Source organism: Aythya ferina, assembly GCF_964211825.1.
Source record: "Aythya ferina genome assembly, chromosome: 4".
In the NCBI taxonomy this organism is placed as follows: Eukaryota; Metazoa; Chordata; class Aves; order Anseriformes; family Anatidae; genus Aythya; species Aythya ferina.
The window spans coordinates 66,885,775-66,907,647 of record NC_140300.1 but is presented as its reverse complement, the minus strand read 5'-3'; the positions used below and the strand labels follow the sequence as shown (position 1 = coordinate 66,907,647).

The window sequence follows — 21,873 nt, the reverse complement described above, 5'->3', positions numbered from 1 at the left end:
GATCGCAGGGCCTGAATGTGGCAGGGCAACAGACGAAAAAGTACCACCCTTCACCAAGTACAAGAAACAGTCAGATCTTGTCCTAGTTTCTCAAATCCTTCTGGTATAATGCCCTCAAAAGGGCTCAGAATGAAGAGACTTGTTAAAGTTACAGAAGTGACATAAATAACAAAGTTAACAAAGTATTCTAAAACTATATGGAGGGAGATGCACACAAAGACCTATTGGTATCTCCAACCAGACACCCTATAGAAATCCAATGAGTTTCTATAGCTGCCTGTCCATACCTCAACCGTGCCAACCACAGCACCAGGAAAACAGACCTACTACTCCAGACCGGGTAAATCAGAGACCTGTTTTACATTAAACTGATAATAATCCAGTTTAATAGCCCCATAGCATTATATACAGAGACAGTGTGATTAATATATGGTCTTGAATAATCCTTGAAAATCAACATGAACACCCTATGCCTATACAAAATCCAGCTGACTAGCTACTATGCTAGGAAACAATATATATGGTTTGGACTACCATTAATGCTTTCCAGGTAAAGTACAAACTAGTATGAGGAACTGTTGGGAAATAAGATATTTAAATTCCAGAATGAGTAAGTGACAAAATTCTGCCTTCTGATCTAATAGACAATGTAGCACTTTGGAACACAAAATTGTTTTCTCCTTTTTCTCTCTCTCAGGATCTTCTTTATTTTTTTTTTTCTTTTTTTTTTTTTTTTTTTTGAAAACTTTCAGTAAACCATTTGAAAAGTATTTTCTTTTAAGATATCATTAGTTGCCAAATTATAATTATCTTATTGGGGAAGGTATCTGATGTTATAGGACAAGCTAACAACAACAAAAACACACCATGAAACCCAGGAAATTATAAAGAAAGGCACAAAATACCAACTTGCATTTTGTTGACACTAGTCGTCACTTTTCCTGATAAAAATGAAAACTATAAGTTTTCCAAGTGCCCCTGAGGAAACTTATTTCACAGTTACCATACTTTGCCATCTGTAGCTTCCTTTTTTTATGAAGACAACTTCATTGCAGATGAGCAGTAACTTAACTCTTCATTGTGGGGTTTTCTGACAACTTGTGCAGGCTCTAATCTTGAAATTTTCACATATTAAGATGTAGGAGCATCCCTTCCTAAATGATACATAACAGACATTATTTGTTAGGCTGTTGGGAAGACCATATAAGTTATGCTTAAGAAGTTGTAGATTTTATTGCTGCCTACTGAGAAAACTCAAACAATCTGGTACAACTGAGTACCCAGAACTTCAGACAGGTATGTTGTAATAGTTTAGGCATAACTGATGCTTCACATTCTCTACCATTCACGTTATTCAAATGAGATGTTTAAGCAAATATAGAAAAGATTCTAACTAACAACTATTAAAGATCATCTTCGTATTTTGACAGACAGGATTTAAAACATCACCTAATGCTTTCTTTACTAACTTACAGAAAAAAGTATATACTGAAATAGCTCGAAGACCATTTGACAAGTAGTCTATATGATCAAAATGATTCATCTTCAATTATTTTATAGCTTTATTTGCTTTCTAAATAAGGCACCTACATGAGAATGTGTTGATATATGTTCATTGCTTTGTCACCTCAACTTTTCATTCCCCATCTGTCCAATTCATCTCTTTCAGTCTCTCATGACCTATGCAAGTTCTTTGAAGAATTTCCTGCAGAAAATGCAGCAGAATCAAAAGCATAGTAATGTAGACAAGAAAGATAAGATTAGGCAATATTGACAAATATTAAAATACACTTCCATCTAAATGCAGAAGTCATGGTCATATCTGTATAAGCTCACAATTCTAATAATTGGTCAATTTATGATTGCCCACATTTTGCACCTGTGTCTTTTGTTTATTTAACTTATTTAAATCTACGGTATCTTTCTTATGTACAGGCTCAAGAGTCTTAAATCCATGGGCTATACAAAGTCACTAGTATTATCACTACCATGTTAATGGAAACATAATTTACCAAAACAATTTAAATGTATCATCCAGCTCCAGAGTATAGTCTTGCAAAATATGTTAGAAGCAACCTTATATCCGTGCCATTTCTTTGGAAACACTATATATGATGACATTGTTTATAGCTTCTAGCCTTATAGCCACTTTTCATACCAGTATTTTCATTTACATTCGGAAGTAAACCTGAACTTTCAGGCAAGATGTTACCTTTTTGACACCATATGCTTGAATTTCAGTTAATGCCATGTGAATCAGATTATATTTTCCTTTCTTCCCCCTTTACCAGCTACAGAGGAACTGAAGAATGTAAAACAGCATAGCATGTGTATAGATTTACCCAAATTTCATTTTCACAGTATTTATTTTGATTGTCTAATTACCAAATAAGTATCAGCTTTTGGAAGTTACAAACACTATATTTCAATATAAGCATGCTGTCCTAAAAGCACACATTTTGTACAACTGAACTCCATAGAAAACATCAGTTAAATACTTGAAGCAGTTCTCAAGTGGAAATAAAACTAACTCAGTAAGACAGTTTTATTTAGCAGAAGGCAGACTTCAGAGCTAATGAAGAACACAGATCATAGTCTTGCCCATTTCCTCATCCACAATCTTTCTTTACAGGACTTGGACACTGAATGTTACTCACAGGATTCCAGAAATAAAACATAAGCAAACTTCTAAATGAAACATAGCTTGAATATAAAAAGCATCAGACTGCATATAAATAGCATCAGCTTAGCTTTCCACATGGAAACTAAAGCAGGCTCTACAGACAGGAAGAGTGGGCACAATTGCACAACTTCTGTGATCATGAGACAGCAGGGAGTATGTCATGATGTCAACTGCTTAAGTAACACACAGCAAAATCCAACTTGACTGCAGAACTTACTACACAGTAGTAAAAGCTACTCTTTGTTTTATATTAAGTATATCCAAATCATAATGTTAATTTGATCAATAGCTGAACAATAATTTGAAAAATAGATTGTTTGAGAAAAGGACAAAATGTAGAAGTCATTTAAGTTAATTATCCTTTCAAAGATATAATAGTGAGGAAAACTGGATTTTGCACAGTAGAAGCTGCACTCAACTCTTACTAGTGTTTGAAAGTTTTCCCCCTCATATTGTATGTACTCCCTACAAAATTTTCATTTTAATATATTAAGGGCTTATTGTTAGTATTCAAATTTATAGCCATTTTGTATATAATACTTAGAAACATTTATGGAAGTTAAACATAGCATTGGAACAGGGGTTATGCGATGAAGTATTTTAAAATCAACCATTAATATTTTAGAAAAAATAATTCAATTAAATAAAACTGGGGGGGGGGGGGGGGGGTGACACAGAAGAAAATTTCCTCCAGTGTTATAACCAAATTTCAGTAGTTCAAAAAGAAATTATTTTCCTTCTTATACTTTAATAATACATTTTTCCATGAGGGAAGGAGCATACATTACATATACTCAATAAAATAGAGGTATTTCCATGGTAAAATAAAGAACAGTGAAAAAATATTTTAACTTGTATGACAGGAAGTTCTACAATTATTTCTTCATTTCAATGTTAATTGATTTTCTTGTTCTAGAGTACTTTGGTTTCCCACAGTTTTCCTTCAGAAGCTCTTTCAATTCACAATTAATGTCAAACAATGAAATCTGCTATTTTGTGTAGTGAATGGCAAGTAGATCTATAAATCAAAATGTATGCAAATAAAATTAGAGCTTTTTATATTAGTACAAAATAGTAGCAAATTGGGTAAACCTTTATGTTAGCTTTTCCCAGGCTCATTATTTGTAATAACAATAGCCAGTTTAGAACCATGACAACAGTAGAAGTAGATATCAAATACAACGACAATGCTTTGTGACCTGCACATACATATTTGATTGGCATCTGTTTTGATGATTAAAAAAAAAAAAAAAATCAATTAACCTAGAGCTGATCTTCTAGTTAAAAAAAAAAAAAAAAAAGTGCTTTCACATTTGGGGAAGTTAATTAAAAAGGACAACTTGAGCAGCTATATGCACATTTACTGAAACAAGCCAAGCTCTTATTATTTTTATTATTTTTAATTGTGATAACTTAAATATACTTGCTATTATCACTTCTCTGTTAAAGTCTGGTTAAAAAAAACAATCAGCTTGCCCTTAACCTCTCTATTGCTAGAAGAAGAACCACAAGGATACCTTAGGCATAAATAGAGATTATCTCAAAGTATCTGCAGCTAAGTTTAAAAATAAAAACAGGTAATTTCCAGTAGTAGGATACTGAAGCATTTTCGTTTGGTATACCAGTCCTTTTCTAGGACCCAATCATGCTAATTTTCAAGTACATCCTGCAGGGTTGAGTACCCCCAGTTCCTGCATGGATTTGGGCCTCTTAACTGCATTGCTGCTCTCTGCCTGATTCAGAAATACATGGATGTACAAGTACAGTGTACAAAAATAGCACATGAAACATGTAAGAACCCTTACATGTAAGGACCCAGCACAGGAGATGACACAGTCCCATGAAAGGCCTTGAGGGAGTCTAATTAACATGCATGATGTTAAGCAATTAAAGGAACAGATTCGAACTCATCTCAAAGGTATCCAGAAGAAGGACAGGAGGAAATATATGCAAGTTAAGATAGGAAACATTTAAACATAAGAAAACACTAGAGGGACTCTCCAACGATCAGGAAGCCCTTTTGCTTATGTCTTGTGTCTTAATATCTTATATAGATATATGGATATATGTCTTAATACGTCTTGTGAGGGTCATTGAACAGTGGCTGCACAGAGGTTGTGGAGTCTCCACCCTTGCACATATTGAAAACCCAACTAGGCATGGCCCTGAGGAACCTGCTCTAGCTGACCCTGATCAGAGAAGGGAGACTGTACTGGAAAGACCTTTGCAGGTAATTAACTATCCATTGTGTGAATCCATATGGTTCTTTGAAATTAAGGAAAAAAAAATCCATAGACTTCAGATGCCATACTTTACAACCTTGTATTTTCACATTTTTGGACTAGGCCTTTGAAAAGTAATTTTAAAAATCAAAGTCTACAGAACTAACAACCTACAAACTTTGCAGCAGATTTTTGCACACTCCTTTTCTTAGGGTACCTTGTTCACTTTCCTATACTTCCTCATGCACCTAAAGTACCAAATACCATCCTGATGTTCAGGAAACTAAGATGATGTTGCATTAGGGAAATACTGCTTCTCTCCAGATGGAAAGAGATGTTATTGATCACCATAAATACGAGTGATAACAGAAGACAGTGCATCAGCTTGTAACTTTGAAATGAAGTACTTTCTTCGACTTCAAAAGGCAGATGTGGTTTTCAGTCATTTGGCTGCTGTAAGCCTTTTCTACTGTTAACGGTGACATGGTTTAACTGTTTTGTCTCAGAAAGCAGCCAATTCTTCTACAAACTGGAAATTGGTTCAAAGCACAAGTAAAAAAGTAAACAATCACTTATGCATCCCAAAATTGGGATAATTCCTGGAACACAGAAAAAAACTGTGTACTAAGCATTAGTGTTTTTAGCTTTACACCCCCTAGGTGTTGAATTCCCACCTGCTGGAATGGAACAGAAACAGCCTTTCTCCCTTCCTGCACCCCATTATAAGATAAAATATAATTGATTTCAGTTGTGATCAGTTGCTGTAATGCATATTGCTATTTGTGGTCCTGAAGAAGTAACAAAAAGAACTATATGCTTAAATAATAATAATAATAATTCCACAGAGTCAGAGGAGAAGGAGTGGGGTACAGAAGTTCTAATAAATTACACACATTTTGCAATCTGACAAAAATAGACCTTTGAATTTTTAAGCGTACAAAAATATGTAACTAGGAAGAGCACAAATACAAGATTGCTACGGCTAATGAACTGAAATTGCCCTCTGAGTAAATAGGGCAATACTGCTGAGTCAATACAGTGCTTGTAGAGTGAATAACACAACCTCCTCACTTATTCAACACTATAAAGCTCTCAGAAAAAGACTGCCCTATAAATCAAAGAAAGTCAATTTAGACATGCTGGCTTACAGGTGATGGCTATTGTCAGCTCTGTCTAAGGCTTCTGAATTTACTCCTGACATCAAAACTGATTTAAAGCATAATGCTTTATGAGATCATTTGAAAGCACCTCCCCTCCTCCTGAATGGGTTTAAAATTGCATTATAAAGTTATAAAAAACTTGAGGTTAAGTAGTAACAAATAATCATAAACCAGGATACAGCAAGAAAACCAAATATTACAGCCATTATAGATGGGAATTTCTCTTTCAAAAAAGAATAGCACTAATTTTCTACGTAACTGACACTGTTATCTTCAGGGAGTCCTACATATTAGCAGTGAGTAGTTCTGTGAATATCAGCACCTCCAGGTCAATATGGCTGCTTATGAAGAAGAATTAAATCCTTCTGCCTACCAAATATCAACTCAATTCAGTTTTCCTCACACATTCCCTCCCCTTCTTTTCAAGGACAGCAGGCATATCCAATTCAAGATCTTCCTTGTAAATTATCCTTCTCTCTATCAAAAGAAATCCTGGCTGAGTGGATCAGACCTGGACTAACATGCAAGTAAGTTCTGCATGAACTAACCACTCCAGAAGGAGTATTCTTATAAGTTTCACCACCACTACAAACAAAACTGTGACTCAACAAAGACTCTTCTTTTCAAAGAAGATCAGTGATGCCACAAGCACACTGTGCCAAGTTTATATCTTATAGAAAGAGATGGAAAGCTAACAGGACTAGTTATAGGAGTAGTCATACAGAGTAACACAAAGATTTCCAAGCATGTAGTCACATTAGGCTTGCTTTTAACTAAGTATGGTTACATTTTTTCCTGCAGGGAAAATAGTAGTAGAAGGGACATTAATCACTACAGGGATAATATGACACTTTTTTTTTTTTTTTTTTTGAGGCAGTGAAGAAAAATAAACCACCAAAAGCAGAACAGTTAGTTCAGTTAGCTTTCCTGATTACCACTGAAGTCAACTGGAAATTTGAGAAAAAACTATCATTTATAGAACCTGGTTAGAAATGGTGCTCAGTATGAATGACCAAAAAGCACAGGTTGCACAAGAAATGAAGTTTTTATTCAAATTGACAAACACCTTTTCTGAATGTTGCCTAAGAAACAGCATCCCACAGTGCAAACAAGAGAAGGTAATGGCCATTTTCTCTGTTTGTTTTCTAAATTTCAGTTTATGTCCTGATTTATGGTGCATTCTTTCATCTCATTTAAAGCCATTATATACTCTTGATGGGGGGGGAAAAAAATAATGAAATAATACAAGCAAATCTTTATTAAAGGCAGGTAACAGGCCCACATCAAGTACCAAGTCTTATAATTTGCACGTGAATATCCTATCTGCTAAGCCATAGTTTCTCTAACCCTCAGTGTTAACACTTAATATGCGGTATTGTAAATATATATATGCATTCACATTTAATGCATACTGTGTGACATTTTTTAAAGATGGATGTGATATGTCTCAGCATCATCATACAATATCATAATACTACACCTCAAGGAGATAGAAGTGGATAACTTTCTGTAACTTTTCTTGATCTAGCTTCCTATATTTTTGTTGTAACAAGTTGTAAGAAGGTATATAACAAAATGAAATGTATTGATAAAATACATGTTTGTTACATAAATATTGCATGAAGAACTTCAGGAAATTCAGCAAGGGCAAAAGCAAAGTTGTGTGCCTGTGATTTCCATTTCCACTCATACTGCTGAGCCAAAATCTCTAGGTAGGAGCTCTGCTGAGAAGGATCAAGGGCTCCTTGTGGATGTTTGGCTAAAGCAGTGGACCCTTGACCAAGATGGTTGGGGCTGGAAAAAACAAGACTTATTTGAACTTGGAGAGAAGGTTCCAGTGGGCTTAACAGCATAACCCCAATACTTACACGGCGACTATTGGAAAGAAAAACTTAGCCAGGTTATTCAAGGTGGTGCAGAGTGGGAGGATGAGAGACAACAGCCACAAGCTGAAACAGATGTGGCTCCAACTGGATAATAGGGGATAAAAAATGCTTTCATTTTGAGGATAATGAAGTATCAGAACAGGCTATCTGGAGAGGTTGTGGAAGGTCTGTCCTCAGAGACTTCCTGGGCTTTGGACAACACGGTCTGAATTCAGTGTTGACCCTGCTTCGAGCAGGAGCTTGGACTACAGACCTCTTGAGCTCCCTTTTGACCTGAGCAATTCAGTGATCCTACATCAGGCAACCAAAGATACACACAGAAGTTCATAGATAACACAGCAAGAAAATCCTTTATGGGTGATTATGTATATAACCTTTGTCCTGCTAACAAAGCTGTCTTTTCATACGTCTGAACAACTGATTTTGTGTCTAATGTATGTGACTATGCTACCACCAAAATAGGAGGAGGAAGTTGCTCATTTCTCTAGCATTACTTAGCCTGAACAGACAATTCAGCAAAATGTATCATTAATGTCATATGAAGAATAAAAACATTTGGCCACCAGAAAATTCAAGCAGTAGGTTAAATTCATGCTATGTAGCCTGGTTACTTTCAGAAAATAAACAGTCTAATATGCAAATACATCTCCTTCCTTGAAAGGCTAGTAAAACAGTAAATAAACTAAATAATTTTCATTGATACTCTCATTGAACCCAAACCGACTTTTGCCTTGTAGGGTGCAAAAAGGACCAGACCATAGAATATCCTGAGTTCAAACAAACCCACAAGGATCATGGACTCAAAATAAATAAGATACTTGAACTCCATCTGACTTGGTGCCATGACCACTTCCCCATAGAGCCTGTTCTAGTGCCTGGCAGATGGGAATAAAAATACCAAAAAATAAATTAATTCAAATTTACTTTCTAACTAAAACTAGCTTTTACCTCTTCTTAATATTTACAGCTTATTGAGTTATATATATATAAAAAAAAAAAAGCACCTCTCCTATGAAGAAAGGTTGAGAGAGCTGCGGCTGTTCAGCCTAAAGTAAAGAGAAGGCTCCAGTGAGGTGACTTCATTGCGGCTTTTCAGTACTTAAAAAGGGACTTATAAAAACATGGAGTTCCAACTGGAAATCTGCTGGCAAGTTTCTGTATTTTTTAAATTATATATATATATAGCAAAGACTGAGGAGGAGGTTTGAGCAAAGTGCTTTCTGAGGACAGATTGTATCAGAGGATAATTGGATTTGTGGCAAATATTTTTTCTAACCAAGAGGCATCATTAGGCAGAGGTCATATGCTAACCAAAGAGTTCTAGGAAGAGGCATTTGATAGTAAATAGTGTCTGCTTGGTTTCTATGATCCCCTTCAATAAAAAAGTAATATATTGCACTGTTGAAGAATACCATTGGAAGGGGGCTACATTTTGCTTTTCATGTCTTTAGGAAACTAATCACTACCTGATGAATCAGAAGAGCTAGGCTGAATAGGTATTGAACTCCAAAGCACATTCTTAATATTGCACTACCTGGCTATACAAGACATAAGACCACATCCAGACAGAAGCCTTTAACTCACAAACTTGCAACACGGACCCAGGATTAGAAAGTAATAGCAAAACGACTCATTTGAGTGACAGGGATTTAAACAAAGAACAAAGATACTCTTGCCCTTGAATAAGACAAGCAATTACACTGCATAGACTTAATTTGAATATGTAGACCAAAACAGCAAAATTCCTTTCTGATGTCCATTTAAAAAGCAAAACAAAAACAAAACACACCTGAACTAAAATAGCCATGACTAAGTGATTTAAACTCCTACTTAAGCTCCTACAGGAACTTAAACTTAATTCAGCTGTAAGCTACGTAGTGATGCTAAGTACACAGCTGAGACAAAGCAGTAATAGTGGGGGCACAAATGGCAAATCTGGCATCAGAACAATGTTTCTGGCACAGACAGGGAAGACAGAGGAAAAAGCAAATAAGCTTGGCTTTTATACCATTCCAACATGCCGAGGCCAAATACATCTTTAGCGAAAGTGGCTCCCTACTCCTATTAATTTAAACACCAGTTGTGCCATTTACTGAAGTGCTTGAATTCAATCAATACACAGTATTTCAGTCAAACAGATTATGGAGTGATAGCTGGAGTGCTTTGCATGCCCTCAGCATAATGTCAAAAGCTACTGTCCCACTGAGTCTCAATTTGTCTTCACAAATAATGGTACAACTAGAGTCAAAATTATTGAAAAGTTTACAACCAGCAGCAAATAAATCAATGAACTAGACATTGGTATGTTCACTTCAGGAAGCAGTTTGGACTCAGATATGAGCATCTTTAAGTAGGTAAAACAGTCAGGCATTTTTTCCATAGTAGACAAAAAATAGTACTTTATGTATGGCTAACTTCCGTTTTTGCCTAAACTTTCACATGAGTAACATAAGATCTTATACTGGATAAAAAGTGTGTTTCACATACTAAACTGATTCTCAGAGATACCTTTATTATTTATTTCTCTCTCCAGGACTTGCCTCCCTCTGCAGCCTTCACCAAGGGACTTATCTCTCAGACAGGAGAAGAAGAAAAAAAAAAATGGCATTTGGGAATGAAATTCACTTATCATAACCAAGTGTGACAGTGCTCATAAATGAGCTGACTCAGATGTATTCACATTACACCTTCCCCTCTTCTGTACCTGGAGAAAAAACATCCTCACAGAAATCACCACTCAAGACCACTAAGCCCTGTTACAAAGCAGCCTTATCTATTATTTCCGTGAAGTAGAAATCATTTTACAGGGAGTCAGTAAAAATCTAGTACATCCCCTTTGCATGATTTCCATCACATTTCCTATTTACATCACAGCATCAGCTTTTTAGCTGATCTCTTGCTTTCAAATAGGACTTCCAAATAAGTTATAGCAGGGAGACCTTTCCAACACATGCAATCCATCAAGTAGAAGACAAAGCCCAGCTGCTGTGATTTTAGCAATTATTGACAATTTGAACATTATTATAAACACAGTTCTGTTCTATTATGAGGAAATCATCCTTACTTTCTCTTATTGTAAAGTGCATAAACTCCTGCAGCAGTGATGCAGACAGGAGTAATGCGAAGTAATTTTACACTATGTAACATTCATCATAAATCTGTTAACATAGATGATACTATCTAAGTCTCTTGTTAATTACTTGACTGTAAAACTAAAAGCTTTAAGCTGACAAGTGCTCTCAATGGAACTGACATAATTAATTCCCTAGGAAGGAAAAATAAATGATATTTAAAAATATATATTATTACTCCTATGAAATGAGTTTTTTCAAATTTCTTTCTTCCTTCCCCTCCCCTCAAAAGAATCTACAAATTAAAATAACATTTAAGCAGTGGAAATACATGTAAAAGTTAACTTTTCAGGACTTCAAAAGACAATATGAGGTATGAAACGATATTTAGAACTGCAAGGAATTTTATTTTAAGGAAAGGATCTGTAGCTATTTTTAAACTATAGACCATATTTCATTGAAGTGAGAAAAATTTCTATTACTATTAACTAGTCTTTACGAAGTACAGAACAAAATAGAAAAAGAAACAAAGAAACAATGGTATGCTACTTATTCTCATGTGACTTTTAGCTTTAATGAGCAAGAGGAAAATGAGGAAAACTTTAAAATTCACTCTTTTTTACTATTTTTTTGTTTTTCTCAGAGTGAAAAGATCCAACAAGATACTTTCAAAAAGCTACTGGAAATAGATTTAATTAAAGCAGGGGTGTTTTTAGAGAGTTTGTAAGAAAAACAGAAGCTAATGTTTTCTGTTAGCAGAACACAGGATTTTCTTTTAAGTAAGAACTGGATATCTGAATGTTTTAAGTAGGCTATTAAAGGCTAAGTTTCCCATAATAGAAACAAATGACATTGTTTGCCACTTATCTTTTTTTGACAAATCAGAAAAAAGGGGTCAGTTCTAACTTTTTATATAATTGTGTAACACAGAAATAGTCTTCATGTTTTATATGGGAAGAAAATAGTTTTGTCAATTTCTCTTCTTTATTTTTTTCCTCCTGCTTCATACTTGACCATATTAGCAAATAGAGTTAAGAAAAGCTCCTACTAATCCCTCTTCTCTAATGTCACCTGAGAAGTACATTATGTACATTATTGTTACATATAATGTACATATAGTACGTTAATACTTTTTATGAACCTCATCACACTGTGTAGAGCAGGACATCTTTTTCCATTTCATGTGTTTACCCCATTTAAGTTTTTAAGATATGTTCAACAGAGCTTGGAAAAACTCTTTTTTTATTATTTTTATTTTTTTTCTCCAGTCTACGTTTACTAAGCTTACATTATCAATCATGACTTTGTGATCATGGAAGTGAGCTGCTGGTTCACAGTCTTCTAATTTTTCTGGCTTCCCAACTGTCTTTACAAGTCAACAAGATCATTCTGAGACTTTTTTTTTTTTTCCCCTCAGAGTTATATTCCCTGTATGCAGTATGAACAGTATCGACCTCTAACAATATTTGACCCCTCTCCACCTGGCAAATTTTTCTGGCACTTTCCCAGCAAGCTCTGTGTTTTTCAACACTCTCATATACTCATACTAAGTTCCATATCATGTAACACCTATCCTTCTTCTCTTGCTATAAAAATACAACTTCAGCAGACCACAAGTTCCACACTATTTTAATTGGTCTATACCAGCTTCCTCCCTGCTCCCTCCCCTCACCCTCCAAAAAAACAAACAAACACCAGAAATAATCTTCATGACAAAGGGATGTGGAGGTGCAGAAAAGACCCTCCATAGTATTCACTTTACTGTAGGACTAATGGCTACACTGCATTTGGTTTGGGAATCATTCACTTTAGTGTGGATTGGTCAAAGTCAACAGTAATAGCTGAAAGTGCACTTCATAAACTACTAGCAGATAAGAAAATCCCTATTCCATTTCCCAGAGTTAGTGAATACTTACTGTAACATTTTCAGACTCAAAGGGGCAAAAATTAAGGATGAACTGTAAGTAGTTATAAGGCAATATATAAGCTGTCTGAATCACTCAGCTACTCCTAATAAGATACTCCAATACAAGGGTTATCCAAAATTCATAACAATTTGCAGAAGGTGATACTGCTTTGGGGTGACAGCTAAACTCATAAAAGTTTTCTCTCATCTTGATGCTATTTTAACAATATTTTTAACCTTAACTTTTACTGGTGAGTAGAACAAGACAAAGACAGCAATGAACGTAAAGAACAAACAAAGATCCTTCCTCCTCTGCATCTCGTTCCTCAGGCTGTTTTTGTGACATATTGTGTCTCTTGAACGTCAAAGGTTCTTTCTAGGTCTGCAACAACAATTTTGAGACAGAAAATACAAAACTAGCACTAACAACACGTAAGGAATATGTCTTTACCTTCCTATTGCATACATCCTCCACTCCTCAGAGAAAGTAATGTTCCTGATACCCGATCCAGAATCTTCTTGCGTCCATCTAGAGGTAACTGTGCCTGCTACTACCCTAAGGTGCCTGCATACCAATATGCAAAGCATGGGAAATACAGAAGACAAGCTGAAGATCTGTGTACAGTCACAAGGCCATTATCTCGTTGCAAACACAGAGACACACTGGGACAGCCTACATGACTGAAATCGAGGAGGAGGAGTTTCCCTTTTATGCGATAGAGAAATTAGAGTTTACCCAGCTCCACCTGGGCGGAGGTGAAGAACAAGTGGAGAGCTTGTGGGTGAGGATTAAGGGGTGGGCTGGTATGGGTGATACTGTTGTGGGGGTTTACTACAGGTGATCAGATCAGGTGGAGGCAGTTGATGAGGCCTTCTACAAGCATCTGGAAGTCACCTCATGATCCCAGATGCTGGTTTTCATGGGGGACTTTAATTATCCGGAGATCTTTTGACAGAACTTGGTCAGGCACACATAGTTCAAATGGTTCCTACAATGTGTAATTATGACACAGGTGGTGGAGGAGTTGACAAAGTGGGGGGTGCTTCTGGACCTTGTTCTTACCTACATGGGGGACACGAAGGTTGGGGGCAGGTTGGGATGCAGCGATCATGAGACGGTGGACTTGAAGATCTGGAGTGGATGAAGTAAGGCAAAAAGTAGGATTGCTACCCTGGACTTTTGGAGATCTAACTTCAACTTTTTCTGGGAACTACTTGGGGGTATCTCATGGGAGAGAAAGGGATTTGGCCAACCTCTTTTCAGTGGTATGTGGGAACAGGACAAAGGGCAATGGACACAAAATGGATCACAGCAAGTTCCGCACCAACATGCTATAGAACTTCTTTATGGTGAGGGTGACGGAGCACTGGATCAGGCTGCTCAGGGAGGTTGTGGAGTTTCCTTCTCTGGAGATATTCAAGACCCACCTGGACGCCTACCTGGGCAGCCTGCTATAGGGAACCTGCTTTGGCAAGGGGGGTGGACCCGATGATCTTCTGAGGTCCCTTCCAACCCCTACAATTCTGTGATTCTCCCACAGCTTTCACATGTTCCATTGTTGTGTGAGATGCAACACTGTACTGAACGTCATAGTGCATGACAGAGTTCTATGGAAAAGTATATGGAAAAGTTGCTGTGCCGGTGGCATGAAGTCTTTTTTTTTTTTTTTTTCTTTTTTAATCAGTATACTTATAATACAAATTTGGAATAAAGATGATTATTTACAGAGAGTGCTGTGAGAATTGTATACATCCTGGTGCACAGCCATTCTGCATGATAGTTCATGTTGAGAAAGTGTAGTCAACTGATTATAGCTGGAAATTAAGGTTTAGGACCCCTGGATCTTTTTGCTAGGTAACAGATTTTTTATGACCAGCATCTACAGTACTTTATAAAATTACAAAGAATTGTGAGGTGCAAATATAATACTTATAGCAAAATTTTAGACCCTGTGTGAAAGCATATAAATAAGGATGAATATGACAATTAAAATTTGCTAGCTTTAAAAATTAAAGAAAAACATTCAGGCTGTATGAAGTGACCTGAGCTTACTGTTTCTAAAGGAAGTCTTCTGATTCATGACAGCAGAAGATCTGCCCATGGAATTTGGAAATGTATAGTAGTCACTTTTCTTAGAATAATGAGGGTTAAAGGGGATCTCGGCATGTGATTTGGCCCATCCTCTTGCTCAAAGCAGAGTCAGTTTTTATCCTTCATAAAAAAAAATAATAATAATAATAATAAACTTTTCCTCAAAGTTGTTATCAAGAACATCATGAACTGTTTAGTAACCTAAATTACAATCATGTCTGAATTTTGCTAATCCAGTTACAGTATCCTCAAAAAACTCAACATGTTTGGATGCACAGTACAGTTACTAGTGATACAGAGCAATTCATAACATTTTAAAGATAAAGACAGCATGGTTTATTTAGCACTGACACTGCTAGGAATGTAGACATAGACATTCTCTGTTAAGGAGCCAAGGGGTTTAACACTGTGATCAAGTGTATATAATGGAAGAGAATGCTTACAATGGGTCTTCTATGGATGGGGAGTGCAACCAGCCATCAGGAAGTGGGAGCACTACTATGGGTGTCACAGTGAGGGTGCACTTCTTTTGTAGTAGCTCATTATTTACACATTGGGATACATGAGGCACAAGCAGCACAAGTGGCCACAGCCACCTTTCAATCAAGAGCTAGTAGGCAGGTAGACAGAAGCCTTGCCCTGACACTTAGACTGTATTCCTTCCGTGAGCTTTTGGCAAGATGTAGAGCAGGTGACAAAGAAGCAAGCTAAAAGTGACCGTGGTACCTACAAGATACAAGATACAGGTTTGTGCATGTTAGTAGGAAATAAAACATATTACTCAACTTGACATATAAACAGAAAGGTAAAAGAAGCTGCAAGAAGTTGTCTACAGCTGGTTTAGCCTCAGAATTCATCCCAAAAGCATATAGAATAGCTCCAGATTCTCTACTATAGAGACTATTTCTTTAATTGTTACCACAAACATCTTGTATTTTCTTTTTTCCTCTATTATTAGTTTTGTTGATTTGTTTCTTTGCCTTCCTTTCTCTTTCACACATACCTCTCATTTAACTCTACACTTACAAGTCTGTGCTTGCACTGGAAGTAACAACTCAGCAACTCAGGGAATATTGATTTCAGTGACAACACATCTCATATAATGCACCTTTACTTAAATATTGTTTAAAAGTATATTGTAACTCATAATAAAGCCACAGCAAGCTACTGTTATGCTTCTACTCTTGAGACATTTACTATTAGCCAAAGTATAATGCTCTAATGCCATTTCATTCCTAAACTCAAGGGTGTGTCAGAAGAGCAGACACAGGAATACACACTGCCCTCCGATACATATATTATGCTGTCCCCCACTCCGAGTTTAAGAAGGCTACTTCCAAAATCCTCTGTAATATTTATATGCTTTAAAGGCTGTAAGTTCATAAGCTACACTCTCTTCCAAACACAAAACTTATCACAGTTTACCAAGGTGATTCTTTTTAATTATTTTTTTTTTTTCTGTATACAGAGAAAATGATCTTAGCAGCATAAGCTTAAAAGTGGGGAAAATATACATTTTCAGTCAAAACATACCATTAACAAATTCGAACTTTCCTTAACCAGGGCTAAACCAAGGACTCACAAATTGTTTCTTACTACTAGAATGGAAAGGATTGCCCAGAGACCACAGTATGTGAGCTTTTGATATTACGGTCAGGCAAATATCAAAAGCAGAATAAGTGAAAACAAGTTTGTGCCAAATGCTAAACAATTACTTTGAAGAAACCAAATAGTCTTGACTTCAGAATGAACTGCCCAGCTCTTTTCTATCTATATCAAAATAAATATTTAATAAAAAGACAATTGTACAGTGAATAATAAAAATGCACATAAATACTTCACAATTTTATTGTGCAAAAATAAGTCTGGTTGTATTCAATGATGTTATATTTTGACCATGAAACTCTATTGCTATTCTGCTGTATGTTAAGTATACCTCTATGGATATAAAATTTTTCAGCACCTATATTACTGTTCTCCATGGAGCTATAACAATTCATATTACATGAAGATCTAACTCTGTTTTCTTTCCTTAAACAAAGCCAACATTTCATGTGAAAATCATTTTGGAGAACATCTGTTTACTCTTTATTATTAATGTATGATCATCACAGATCTCATTCTGCTATCTTCTGTCTAAGAATCAGCTTATTTATGAGGATTTCAACATCTTAAGTACATTCTGTTCTTCCCAAGTTATGACATTTTTTTCTGACTAGATGATCTGTTTCCTGAATGAAATTCTTGTAATAATATTGAGGTAATTTTGCTTCTGAAATGGGTGTTTAGGCTTTTTAAAGTATGATTAAACTCTTAGTGAGTGTCTATCTTGGTCCAGATTGGGAAACAAAAAAAAGGACTTCTCTAACATTTACCTCATTATGCTAACAATACCTTTTTAATATATTTGTGAACAAAAAGATATAAACAGATCAATTGAATGAAAGATGATGAAAATAAGCTAGTAAACCCACATGAAAACAGTTAAAATAAGTTGAGCCACCCTACAAAGCATCAGGGATATCACATGTATTTAGCGTCTGCATCTAAGTCGGGCAAAGAATAACTTACGGAAGAAGAAAGCTAATGAAATATTGTCTGGGAAATGTTCTTTTTTTAATTATTTTATTTTTTTTCTTTTTGCTGATACAGCAGATCTTGCAGCCAAAGTAATTTCAGAATCTCAATCATTTAAGCAGACCTGTTATTTATCACTCACCACCACTTGGCAATAGTGGCAGAAGTACTAGAAATTCTGGCTGAATGTTTGTTTCAATAGATGTAAAACCTTTCATAAGTTTTGGTTGGTTGGTTGGTTACTGTTCATTTTTTTAAGCTACTTTTTCGCTCTATACAGTGGACTTTCACTTCCAATTCAACAAAACAAAACAAAAAAGTAGAAAGCCAAAAGTGAATTAAAAAGTTTTAGTTATCAATTTTATATCTTCATTAGAATTAGAAAAAAAAAATTCTTATACAGCCTCCAACATGTCTTAATCATAAAAGCAGCCCAGCATAATGGACTATCACTAGATGGTTTTAGTGTTTCATCTGTAAAGTTTAAAAAAATATTTTCTTTCAGTTGTTTCGAAATCACTTATGCTAAAATATTTTCTTTTTAATAGAGAATACAGAAATGGCAATGGTTTACATTAATTATGGGTACTGATAACAATAAGCAAATAAACATACTTCCCCAGATGTCTATGTCTTTTCTCTCATAATTAGTTACTTCCCCTACTGAAGTTATAAACAACATATATGTAAATATGTCTAGAAATGTGTAACATAATTATATTTAATATATATTGAAACACAACAGAGATGAATTCTGATCAACGTAAAGACTAAAAATTACATATAAAAATATGCATATAAAATTTATGTTGTTTATACTTTGCTTTGCATCACAGAGAAAGTGATCACTGAAATCTTGGTTTCTTGTATAAGATAACTTTTTCATAGTAATAACAACATTTTCATATCCCAGCATGGGAAATGGAGGCATTAATCTATTGCACAGTTTCACACACACACACAAACACACCCAAAAAAAAAAAAAAAAAAAAAAAAAAAAAAGATTTTGTCTAATTTCTTTGACTTCAGTCATAAAATGATGATTAAAACAGAAGCATTTTGTTTTTTGTCTTCAGTCTAGAAATAATCATGCTAGATCTTATTGATGTTCATAGGAGAATATTAACACCTTTACACATATTTTGGAATGCCGACACATTTTGCACATGCTTCTTCTATTGCAATCCATGCATCTGGCCAAAAGCATCTTCTTGTTTTCCATTATCTTTCAGCTCTTCTCACATAAGGCTGAGATATCCACCGGTACCCTGACCCATGCCTTGCTGTACTCTGAGCACAGAAACTACTTCCGTCTTCTCCCCAAAGCTGGGGAAAGAAAACTCACTACCTCCCTTCACTACCTACCACCTTTCATTCAAAGATGAAAAAGTAGGCTCTAACTATTTTGTAGAACACTTGGGATATTAAATATAATTTTATTATTTTTGGTAACTATAGTAATTTTAAGGTAAAAGTTTTTGAATCTTATTATGTTTCAGTCAGTACATTTGGTACTTTCAGAGGAGAAAAAAAATCTAGAGCTAACAATAACCCACTTATTGCTGATTACTTTGGAATTAGGTTAGTTCAGGAAATAACAATTTTGTTGAATTCATAACTGTAGGTAGGTAATGTTTGCAAAATATAATCTGTTGTTGTTTTGGTTATATATATATATATATATATATATATATATATATGTATATATACATCCCTTTTTTTCTGGACAAATAACCAATATTGCTATATTGCTACAGCCTGGCTGAAGCCTTGCAGGGGCCCAGAAGCAGTGTTGTCTATGGCAAATAAGCATTCAACTTCAAAATTTAACTGACTTCTGTCTACAATACCTATCTACACCTATTAATCATATAGTTATATATGATTAATATATAACTCTATATAACTTCCACTCTAAGATATCGCATCTTAGTCTGTCCTAGGCAGAGCACCAAACAGGCAGGAAGGTTTGGAGGAAGCCTTCAAAATTCTTTTGCATAGCTAGTTGTATAGCTTCACAACCGTACTTCTGTTGAAATTTTTCTGTTTGAAATGTCTGTTTGAAAATGTTAATGAGTAGCACACTTCTGGTAAATTTCTTCATACTTATGTGACAGACAGACATAACGGATATGAACTTTGTCTGTGGAGTTTTGTTTTTTTTTATATATATATGTATATATAGTCAGAAAATTTCAGTGTTCTTGCAAATTAAAATCATTCCATTACATGAATGAATGATTAATTTTAAGCACATAATCCCACTTACCTCAAAAGAATAACTCAATGATTCAAGTTAGCTACTTTAAATTTAAACTAAGGCAGGCGATTATGATTTGCTTCTTCATTTCATCCCCAGGGAATGTTTGGGTAGTGAGGGAGTGGTTTATCCAAAAGTAAAAATAAGATGCAGATCTTGTCCTTCTTTAAACAGGTTACTGTGTACTTTACAGGTTATGTGTACTTTAATACACACATACCTTATTCCAATTTTAGTCTATTTTCTTAGCTGACTATAGAAAGTAAATTTCTTCAACCAAAATAGAATACATATATCTTATTAATTGCCGATGGATTTTAGTTTTCTTATAACCAGCCCATTAGGTAGAAAAAGCTGTCCAAAATCAAGTGTTAAATATGACTAGAAATCGAGTTTTACTGACTCTAGAATTGTGTGCTGCAAAATATAAATTTCCATCTGCAAGAGAAACTATATGTCCTTATTCCAGGAAATGCAGTTTGTCATAATTTTTATGCCCTCAGAAATGTGTAATTTATGTTCTTTCAATTAAAAAAGGCCACTGTAAAAGTTGTCACCTTTATAAAAGCTGTTTCAATAAAACTTTACTTGCAAACTGTATTTTAAAATTAACTTGACCTTGAATTCTAAACTTCTGAAAGGTGAGTATATAACACTTCTTTCTGGATGACAAATTAAAAAAATATATTGATATTTGACAGTATATCTACTGCATCCTAAATCATAAATTAGGTCACTTGGCAAAGAAAAATGTGTTCTACCCTAGCTCTTATGCTACATATGCTACAGTTTAGAGGGTACTACGTCACTTCACTTAAAAGAACTACATTTTTTAACAGTTAATTAAAAAGCTTAATAGACTTGTATTTCTGATTCCCCAGGATGGCAGCAGAAAACCTAATTATTTTATACAATTAAGTCAATACGGGGAAAGAACAGAATTCACTCAAATGGAGGATTTGGATTGTGTTCTTTTGAGGAAATGAAGCATAAAGGTGGAAAACAAATTAGAATAGCAAAGCTGAGATCATGAAGTACTAGATTAATTCAAAAAAAAAAAAAAATAAAAGATAAAGTCAGCTTCTTGTATTTCTTGTAGTGCATACTTCTTGAGACAGAGATCAGTCTTTGGCAACTCTAATGAAACAGTTTCAAAATGTTACTTTCTTTATTATTACCCCCATAATGTCCAGTAGCAGGTGTAGTGAAACAATACCTCTTGCTAATCTGTAGCTCACCACAAGACAAGTTCTTTTCAAATGTAGTCTGCCTCCTGTGGTGGTATGATATTGTTCATTTCTTAATTGTATTCGCATTATGGACCACCATCTTTTTTCTTCAAGGATCACCAGACTTCCACTCTGAAGTGTTTTTCTCTCCTCACACATTTAGCCATACCTAAGTTATTTCACAGTTAGGAGCTATCAGCTGCATTCATATCATTTCTTTTTGTACATTTCAGTACAGAAATTATATATAATGCATCGCAAGTCCTCACATGCCCTTTTCTCCTTGATCCTGTCTTACAAATCACTAAGCCATTCTTCATAGTTATTCTGTTATCTCCCTACCCACTGAATCTGACACTATACCCTTAGTTTAGTAATTGCTCTCAGGGCTTTGTCCTCAGCCAAAAGGCATCTTCTCAATAAGTTTTTCACATTTCAGTTCTCTCAAACTTTTGGTAGCACATGACATCATTTGTGAGAACCAGAACTGGAGAAAAGACTGAACTGATTTTAGACTTCAACTTCTATTGTTTACTTCTAGGACATATCTAACAATATATCTCTCATGGGAAGGGAAGAGAAGCACTTTCCGTAAGATTTAGGATTTTTCTCTGCTTTCTTATGTTGCTGATGTATCAACAGCATTTTGTCTTCTTGTACCAAGGAGAGCACTAATTGGAAAAATGTTCAAAAGTAACAGACTGTTGAAAAATGTTAGTCATTTAAGCTCCTGTTAAACTGCTTTGTTTATTTTGTTTTTGTTTGTTTGTTTGTTTTAAACTCGTAT

General features: G+C 35.1%; 1 protein-coding gene and 1 long non-coding RNA gene across 2 annotated transcripts in view; both read right to left on the bottom strand.

Moving 5' to 3' along the window:
- The window catches only part of GRID2 (glutamate ionotropic receptor delta type subunit 2), a 777,731-nt gene that overhangs the window by 634,736 nt on the left and 121,122 nt on the right, over positions 1-21,873 (bottom strand). The window lies entirely within an intron of this gene.
- On the bottom strand, positions 357-13,068 carry LOC311435966. Its single transcript, XR_014692511.1, has 3 exons — positions 12,939-13,068; positions 1,591-1,705; positions 357-1,154 (listed from the first exon to the last, which is right to left on the bottom strand). It is a non-coding gene; the product is annotated as an uncharacterized lncRNA (long non-coding RNA).